At 38.0% G+C, this 9,765-nt stretch overlaps 1 long non-coding RNA gene across 2 annotated transcripts; it reads right to left on the reverse strand.

Annotated features, from left to right (window-relative positions):
* Window positions 528-8,306, reverse strand: LOC110396491. 2 transcript variants are annotated; one of them, XR_002437000.1, is made up of 5 exons: window positions 8,280-8,306; window positions 8,129-8,187; window positions 6,920-7,048; window positions 3,058-3,596; window positions 528-2,215 (listed from the first exon to the last, which is right to left on the reverse strand). It is a non-coding gene; the product is annotated as an uncharacterized LOC110396491 (long non-coding RNA). The 2 variants fall into 2 exon arrangements; XR_002437001.1 differs by lacking the exons at window positions 528-2,215; window positions 3,058-3,596 and adding an exon at window positions 5,467-5,666.

Genomic DNA, 9,765 nt, shown 5'->3' on the forward strand with positions numbered 1-9,765 from the left:
TTTCTAGCAACCTAACACAGACATGAAGTCATCCACCCAAGTGCGATTCCTAGAGAAGATATTTAATTTTTAAGGGAAAGCTGAAAGTGGTCTTCAAAGGGGAATGAACAGAGCCGTTGTCTTTACATTGTCACAGACTCCTACTGATTTTGTCCGAGAGATGTGACCTTGTCTTTGATCCATGCCTTTTTCCAAGCTCTGCTACTCATCACAGCACCTACTCAGTGGAAACCACATTCATAAGAAACCATTCTAAGCTGTTTCATGTTCCAACAACCAGCACTTCTCCCTTATTTTCCTTGAGCGGATTGCCATTTTCAACACATACAACAGCGTCTAGCTGCCACAGGGTCCACAGAGTCTCATCTAAAGAAAAACTAGGATTTCTTCTTCACTGGTATCTTCACCATTTTTTTCCACTCTGAGGTCGAACAAAGAAATACAATTTACTGACACATATTTTCCAAAAAAATCCTAGTCAGTAAACTGAAATTCTGTTTCCATAAATCAGAATTCCTTTTGTTTTTCACTTGTGACAAGTTCTTGACACTGTAGATTTGTTATAAAAAAATTTGCATTCTTAACCAAGCAGTATTTTCGAAAGTACAATGGTAAACTGAAAAAATTGCCAGCCTCCTGCACCTACTGTATTTCTGGGTAGTGTTGTCTGCAAACATTAACTCAGCTACTACCTCTAAACTGGGTAGTAACTGAATGTTTGCTGAAGCGATTATCTCTGAACAGACAACTCACAAAGCTGTCTTTTTACTATGCCTCTATCTCCTTCAGATCAAACAGACTGGTTCGCTGTTCACTCAAGTGCAGTTTCCTTCATACTGGATCACCATTTTTCCTGTATGAGTATCTACAGGATGGACTTTCACCTACCACTCAGGACACTCCTTAGAGCTTCAATTGCAGGGTAAATTTAAATGTTGTGAATTCTAGATGAAAAAGAGCTCCAGGGCATGTTTTACACTGCAGACATCTGCTTACACAAGTAAAGAAAGTACATGAGTTTTCATGACAGTAATTCTATACTGAAAACAGTATAGGAATTCGGACAGTATAACATTATCTGAAGATCTTATTTCTTTACCATCTTTCATTGCCTCCCATTCCGCCAATTCTAGCTCTTATTCATTTGTTAAAATTTCAAATAAGTATCTTTAAGTTTTCTCCCACATTTTCCTTTGCGTTTGAGAGAGGTTGCCAGTTAACAAATCCACTTCATTAAACTATCTTAAATTCTTTCTTAGTAATCTCTCTTGCCACTCAATATGTAGAAAGAATTGGTAGTGATTTAAGTACTGGTGTGACAAAGCCTCTGCTTGTTGTGTAAACCTGCCTTACTATTTCTTTATATTATTCTATTTGCCTCTAACAATTTACTTCCACTTTCCTATACAGTAGGCTCATTGAAGAATGTCTTCCCTTGGGGTCATAGCAACACTGTGGTGGTACTGATACTGTTCCTGAAAAAAAAATTATTATCTGAATAGAGAAAAGAATCAGAACCATTGTACTTTAACAGATAACACTCTTTTTACAAAGGCCCACAATCCAAAGCAATGTTCACACTCTTGCAGTTTTGTGCAAGTATGATGAAGCATTTGTCCTCTGAGCAAGGCACCAACTATTCACTTACAAAAGCCCACTCTTTTGGAATAAACATATTTTGTAGAGTCACAGATAAAGTCATTCACCGTCAACTCTCCAAGACAAGAATAGTGTGTTGCAATAAAGGCATAAGCATCAGTTATTCTGGGAACCATAGAAAGTTAGTTCTTCAAATAAAAATAACTTGAACACGCACACCTTAACCACCATAACTTGAAGCAAGGATTTAAATTCCATTTACCTGCATTTTTTTCTAAGAGCAAAGAAATATTATATTGTTATTAAAAACACATCGATATTTTGCTATTGTCAAGTTCACCTGATGATACATGCAAACCTCATGAAGTTCAAGGCCAAGTGCAAGGTCCTTCATCTGGGTCAGGGCAATCCCAAGGATATACACAGGCTGATGAGAAGCTCAGCATTGACCCAGCAATGTGCCCTCGCAGCTCAGAAAGCCAACCATACCCTGGACTTCATCAAAAGAAGCATGGGCAGCAGGTCAAGGGAGGTGATTCTCTCCATCTACTGTGCTCTTGAGACCTCACCTAGAGTACTGCATTCAGCTCTGCGTCCCCCAGTATAGGAAGTGGACCTGTTGGAGTGAGTTCAGAAGAGAGTCACAAAGAATATCAAGGGGCTGGAACAGCTCTCCTATGTAGACAGACTGAGAGATCTTGTTTGTTTAGCCAGGAGAAGAGAAGGCTTTGAGAAGACCTTATAGCAGCTTTCTAGTACCTAAAGGGGACCTACAAGAAAGCTGAAGAGGGACTCTTTGTAAGTACATATAATGATAGGAGAAGGGGTATTGGATTTAAACTGAGAGAAAGCAGATTTAGTTTAGATGTAAGGAAGAAATACTTCACTGCGGGGGTCGCGAGGCATTGGAGTATGCTGCCCAGAGAACTTATGGATGCCCTATCCTTGGAAGAGTTCAAGGCCACCTTGGTCGGGAATTGGAGCACACTGGTTTGGTGGAAGAGATCCTTGCACATGGCAGGTGGTTTAGAAGAAGACAGATAATCTTTAAGGCCCGTAGCATGATGATAATAATTTCAAATATTTCTATTTGAATGTCTGCCAGCCAGGGCTAATTGTGTTATGAAGTAATACAAAAAATGTATTAGATTCTATTTTACCTGTCTCCCACGTCACTGGGAATTTTAAAAGTATGTTATAGGAGGAATTCCTCTACATTTTCTATTATTTATTCCTGTAAAAATATAGCCCTCCTCACAAAAATATGTATTAAAATTACTATAATAAAATTTGTTGGGTCATTTCTGCAGCCTGTGGAGAATCCTTTGAATGGTAGCACACTCATCTCAACTATCAATCCACTCCTTAAAGTTTTCTATTGTCTGCAAAGTTACTGAGAGTGCACTGTGGACCACCATCCAGGTCATTCACAAAAAACATTAAACAATATTTACTCACGGGATGAACTGCTAGCGACTGGCCTCCAGCTAGAATTTGTGCTGCTGGTCAGAATCCTTTGAGTCGATCAGCTTAGCAAGCTTTCAGTCCACCTTACTGACTGCTTATGTAGCCCATACTTCATCTGCTTCTCTATGAGAATCTTACAGGAGAAAGGGTCAAAAGCATCATCTGAGGTGTCACGTGAGACAATCTTGAAAACCACACTAAAAATCAAGATAAGAAGTATGAGCCACTACTACCCTGCAAGCACAGGGCTTTCCCAGTTGTTGGAAGAATTGCATCACCAAATTCTTCTTGGTCAAGGCACTGTGATGGCCAGTGGCTTTGTGAGATCTAGGTTCAGGAAGCAGCAGGGACTCACTAGCCCTGGGCAGGGCCAGATCTGGCAGACAGGGCCTGTTCTATGCTCCCAGCCAGGAGCAGGCCAGATTGAGTGCAGGGGTAGTTCCAGCCCTGGGCCCCAGGCACCTCCCTGGTGACTGGGATGGCCAAGGCCGAACCAGGATATCCAGCCTTCAGTGGGGTCGTGATCATCCCTGTTGAAAGAAACCAGGTTCAGACTATTTTAAAAGTAACATTTTTCTTTTTTTTTTTTTTTTTTTTTTTTAAGATTTCTAGACAATTTTTCAGCTAAAGTAACATTTCAAATTTAGCAAAATGTGAGAATATTTTGTCACATACATACATGTTATATGACAAAAAAAGAAAAAAGAAAAAACTCCATCCATACTAATTTCACAATTTAAGGTTTTCTCTTTGCTATGTTTGATGTTAGCTTATTGAATCCTACCCTCTCCAGTTCTGGTTCTGAAATTGGTTGTAGGCAAAACAGACTTTCCTGTTTGAATCCCAGGATGGAAATTTACTCTATTTCTACTTCTAGTTATTTCAAAAAAATCTAAGTTTTTAATAATAGTACTTTGTTAAAGATTTTTCAAAATTTATGATCCTGACAAAGCCCATGGAATCACATTAAATAAGCTCAAGTATTAATCAGTATGTGTAGTCTGTAAATCTCATGAACCTCCACTTCAAACTGTATTAAATCTTGTTTTCCAAAGTACATTTTATAAAACGTAGTACATCAAGCATCACTTCTTTTTTAAAGATTGACCAAATACACACCTTAAACTGAGCCTTAACTGGTCCCCTTTAATTCTGTCAAAGCTGTGGATTTCAGAGAGGCTTTGTCAGAAATAAAATTGGGACTGAGAACATATATAAAGCAAACTGTCTGACAAAGGGCCATATACTTAACTTCATTTAGAGCATTTAACCTTATATATATCTCCTATCTATTCCTGTGGAAAAGAAAAAAGAATTATTGCATGCATTTCATCACAGGATCAGAGACAGAATCATTACTTCTGTTAAAATATGAGTACAGTGAATCTTGCAATCCTTATGAGGATTTTCTCTTCAAATTAATATTCATTGATAATATATGAGAATTCTCCTGACATTCAATTGAGGAAACCAGTTGCACATCCTAGACTACATACAGAAAAATGTGACAAATCAGAAATTACCCAAGTGATCCTGTCTTGAAATCAAATCTTCATGTAGTTTGCTTATCTGAACCTATTCTTGCACATGAGACAGTCCAACCAGTGAACTAAGAAATCATGTAGACAAGTAAGGAGAGGAAGTGGAAGGGATATTATTTAAATTGGCAAAATCACAATTCCAGACAAGAGATGAAACCAGAGGACTTAATTCTCCTATCTAGCACAATGGAGTTTGTAATGTAAACTCTGGGACTGCACCTTCCCTCTCTCCTCTTAACACTATCGCTTTCATCAGTTGACTGCTCTTCTGGATGCTTAGTGTATATTTAAAAGAAACAAACCAACTGTTCTTTACTACAGAAACCCACAGGAGAAAAAAAAAAGTCCCTAGTGGACTATCTTCTAGTTTTCTAATTTCTGTTATCCTTTGGCCACCTTTGTGAAGTGCTATACATTTTCATCAGTGATACTGAAGGTGTCTCCTCTTTTCTCTTCATCTAGTCTAAAATACTTGTTCAAATTAGGTCATGACCCTATAGTCAAGACATTTCTGTAGGGAAGAAAGACCTGAAGACTTTGCAATGGAATAAGTTTTTTCTTGGACCAGAAGTCAAATCTATGGTCATTTGTGTAGAGTCCTTCTGTATGCAGCAAAAAGTTTTCCAGTTTTATATACAATACAAATCAGACATTTGAATATACATTGTATCACTGCAAATACGTAACAATAAATTTAAATACAAAGTTGTTCATTTTCTCATTTGCAGCATCAACTTCCACTCCTAATTTAAACTAACTGGCAGACTGTTGTTTTTGGTAGGGTTTTTGTTTGCTTGTTCAGTAAAAAACTCAAGTTTTAGAATTTCACTACTCTAAAGCTGAGGCTACTACCCCGAAGACAGTGATTACGAGGCCTACTGGGTAAGCAGCTCCACATGAATGCCAGTGCTTCAGCAAAATAATTAGTTCACCTATTTGTGGTATAACCAGAATAGTGGTGCAGAACAGAAGAGTAGTAGTTCAGCTCAGTGTAGGACACTGTTGAGATTGATGTTTATTTTCCGCTTCTGATCTTACATTTTACACAGTGTTGACATCCTGCAAAGGCACAATGTAGAGTCATATAAATGAGGACTGAAGGAAATATGCTACAGTGAGAGTTAGAGACCTCATTCTGTTTCTCATGAGAGTACAAGGGATTAATTGATCGCAGCATACAAGTACTTTCATAAGTAGGAATCACCAGATACTCAAAGACTTCGTATGTAGTAGAGAAATAAAAATAAATCAGAAGTTCAAAACAGATGCCAAGAAAATTCAAGTGAGAAATAGAGCAGAGATTTGATTGTAGGGTGAGGAACCATATGAAGAACGAATCAAAGGAAGAAGAGGACTCAGTCAATTTCTTCTTTCAAATTGATATACCTTTCTCGAACATGTAGCAATCTTTCTGTATATATATATATACACATATATATATACACACACTTATGTTACTAATTTGAGTAAGTTTAAAATACTCAATTCAAATGGGCTGTATAGGAAAATGCATTTAAACTGTAAAACAGCTCTTAAAGTTTCCTGGAGTGGAAGGCGTTCTCATAATACTTAACTAAAACCAAAGAAATATCGAGGTTAATAGTAATGATTTCCCATCTTTATCCTTCTGCACTACTTACTTTCATATCACTGTGAGTGTTGCTAATAAAAGTGTCGTATGAATGAAGTCTGCAGTTTAATCAAAGTTATGTTTTGCGATAGTCTCCTTCCAGAATGTTCAGTGGAAGATAGATTATACCCAAGTTAAATCTATGACTATCAATAGGTAGACCCTTACACAGCAGATACCTGTGTCAGTCATGCTTTAGAACTGAATTGCATAAGAGTACCCAGTCTTCCATTACTTGTGGTCTCTTTCCTGTTTTGTGTTATCTTTCACATTATTCATATTCACATCTTGTACAGCCAGAAACATGTCAGAGTCCTCCATATCTTTCATAGCCAAGGTGTCACTTTACTTCAGAAAAAGAGCTTAGTTTATTAAACTTATTTGCCGGAGGACCTGATACAAGCATATAGAAAACTTTCCATCAGCTCTCTGGGGGAAAGAATTTCCAGTCCTTAAAGGATTTTGAAGGAAATTGGAAAATAAAGAAAAGAATACTGTTCACCATCATTGATGAAAGTATTCTTTACATTTCAGACAAATCAGAATATAGACTACTTATTTTCTTAAATAATTTTACTTTGTTTTGATAAAAAAATGTAATATTTATGTTTCAAGGTGCTGATTTTAATTTTGACACTATCAGAAACGAGGCAGTTTGAGTCTATTACAACTTTACTCTTACCTTTCTCCTTAAAATGGAATTACAGCACAAAAACCCCAGTTCTGTGAGTGAGTTAGATTTATTTAAGTCTGATTTCTTTGACAGAATTGTTCAGTTCAGGTTCTTCCAGCCAGCCTTAGTTTACATATGCTAAAAAGGAGCCAATAGAACATGAGAGTGGTTAGTGACATCTCACTAAGCATTTGACATGATATGGTTTTAATACAAGCTGAAGCACCTATTCCTGAGTTCCACATCATATTGATGTAGGGTCATCTAACAGTCTCTTAGAATCTGTAAAGAGAAGACATATCTCTTGATGGTTCCATTTTCCATCTACTCTACATAAGAGTTTCGCAAAGCAGCTGTTGGAGCTCAAGAATGCTTTTTGAAGTGGTATTTAGTGCTTTAAACAAAGTCTTAGATAAAAATCTTAATCAGTAAGCACACTATAAACATACTGTTTCTCCCAATGTACAAGATCTTAATTTTTTGCCATCATCATATGTTTATACACTATATGTTTCTGTATAATTCAGTTCCACCAACATCACAAGACGAGAATATGTTTTCTTATTGTACTTGGTAATACATGCAGTATAGAAAAGGAAGCATTACTAGCATCTGCCCTAATTTTACAAATACAAGATCTTACAAGCTGATTTGGTTTACTTGCGAAAGTTAGTCTGGGCAAGTGCTGATCTGGCACCTTTTCTGAGCCTTCTCTGTGTGCCCCAACTGCAATTTCAGTTCACAGGGAGTGCAGAAAACAGTCTCATCAGTTCTTTCTGAATCTGTTCAGACACTCCTCTCAAGCATCTTAGTATTTCCTTACCTAGCTACAAAGTGTATTTTTACAACCAGGCTAGTCTGCCCTTCTGCTTTTTGTTTACCACTATTGAATAGGAACTGTAGGTTTGAATGACCCAGAGCTACTAAAAAAAGATGTTTACAGTTCATAATACTTCATTCCCATGGGTGTATACAATACAGAGAGAATCACAGAGTAATACAGGTGGGCTGGAAGGGACCTCCTGAGATGGCCTAGTCCAACCTCTAGCAGAGTTTCCCTGGACTATGTCCAGCTGGATTTTGAAGATCTCCACAGATGGAGACTTCACAACTTCTTCGGGCAACTTACTCTCATGTTTAACCATGCTCACATTAAAAGAATTATCAGTTTTGCTATGTCCAGATAGAATTTCATGCATTTTTATTTGTGCATATTACCCCCATTCTTGAATGGAGCAACAGCAAGAGCAGCCTGGCCCCCTCTTCTTAACTGCCTCCTGTAACACAACAGAAAGAGCAATGATGGCAGCAATGGCTTGCTCAAACACAACCATCATGGGGACAGAAATAAGGAAAAGAAACTGCTTACCTTCAGAAAGCCTCCAATACACAGGAATCTCCAGAAAGATACCCCTACCTCCACTGCCAACCTTTAAATGAGGTCTGGGAAGGGGTGGATCCTGTCTTCACACCTTCAGGTCACTCAGGTGCATTGCATGTACCTCAGTTCCTCTGGGTTGGCACTTCCTTCCCACCAGCTGCTCAATCACTGTTTCAAGCCCTGACTTAGCATTTCCACTACACTTCCCAAAAGACAAATTGGTAAGATCTCCCTGACTCTTCTCTTGAAGAAGAGAAGAAGCTGAAAAGTTCCTGGGTTTTCAGCCTCTCCTCACATGAAAGAGGCTCCAATCCCTTAACCATCTTTGTGACTCTGTACTGGACTCTTTCCCTTATGTCCTTATCTTTGTTTTACTACAGAGCTCATAACTGGATGCAGCACTTTGGACGTGTCTTAGTTGTGTTGAGTAGAGAGGAGGGATCACATCCCCTAGAAATGGCAACGCTGTTCCTAATGCTACAGAATATGCTATTGGCAGAGAAAACTGTCTGTTGTGATAGGTAGGTAGTAAGACCTGACATAATGAATGCAACTACCTGGAAAAGTTGACTTAGATATTAGTGACTCCAAGATGTGTCAGACAAGAGTACAGGTTATGAACAGGTCCTAAACCTAGCCCTGGCTACCAAACCACAGTGATATGCAGATATTCTGATGCAATTTACTTTTGTCCCCATGCAGACTTCTGAAGTCCCAGTGAAGAAGCCAGCTCCTTCTAAACCACACCAAATATTCCTCCTTCTCATGACAGATTACATTGTAGGTAACGCTTCTAAAAAGTAGTAAAACAATTGAACTTCTGTTTTACACATTAGCACTACAGAGTTCTGCAACAACAGTTAAGCTTTGAGGGCATAAGTTAGATTCTACCCTAAATAATATGTCTTAAACACATTTTCAAAGACAATTCTTGGAGGAAAATTACTGATTTAAACTGTGGGCCAGGCACCCTGCTGTTTTGTATTACTTTTGTTTATTTAAGAGCCTGTACATCTGCAGTCATGAGTGTGACTCTTCTAGATTATTTCAAGGATTTTTGCTTGGGTCTTATTGACTCCAAACTTACAACTCCAAAGTACTCTTTGGTCAAGTGAAAGGATATGTGGTGGTTTATGTTCTTTGAAGGTGAGAGTGATCCACATTATTCTAAGGGCTTTTATTTTATTCCTATCTTTTTGTTGTTGTTGTTGTTGCTATCACTTCTATTATCCAGCATTACTCAGGAATCTGTAGAATCACTCAGTGAGGTTTTCACTTTCCTTCTTTTCAAATTTATCACCATTTAACTTTCTTGGAAGCTAAGTAAAGAACAGAGTAGGTCAGAAACCTAGTTAACTAGGTTAACCCAGTAAATAGGTCAGTGTTTGAAGCTGCAAGTAACAGTGCACGTTACATCGTTTTTATGACTAGCACATACATTGGTTAGATTCTATCTAAACTGACCAGAGAGATA

Source organism: Numida meleagris, chromosome 3 (genome assembly GCF_002078875.1).
Source record: "Numida meleagris isolate 19003 breed g44 Domestic line chromosome 3, NumMel1.0, whole genome shotgun sequence".
Lineage (NCBI taxonomy): Eukaryota > Metazoa > Chordata > Aves > Galliformes > Numididae > Numida > Numida meleagris.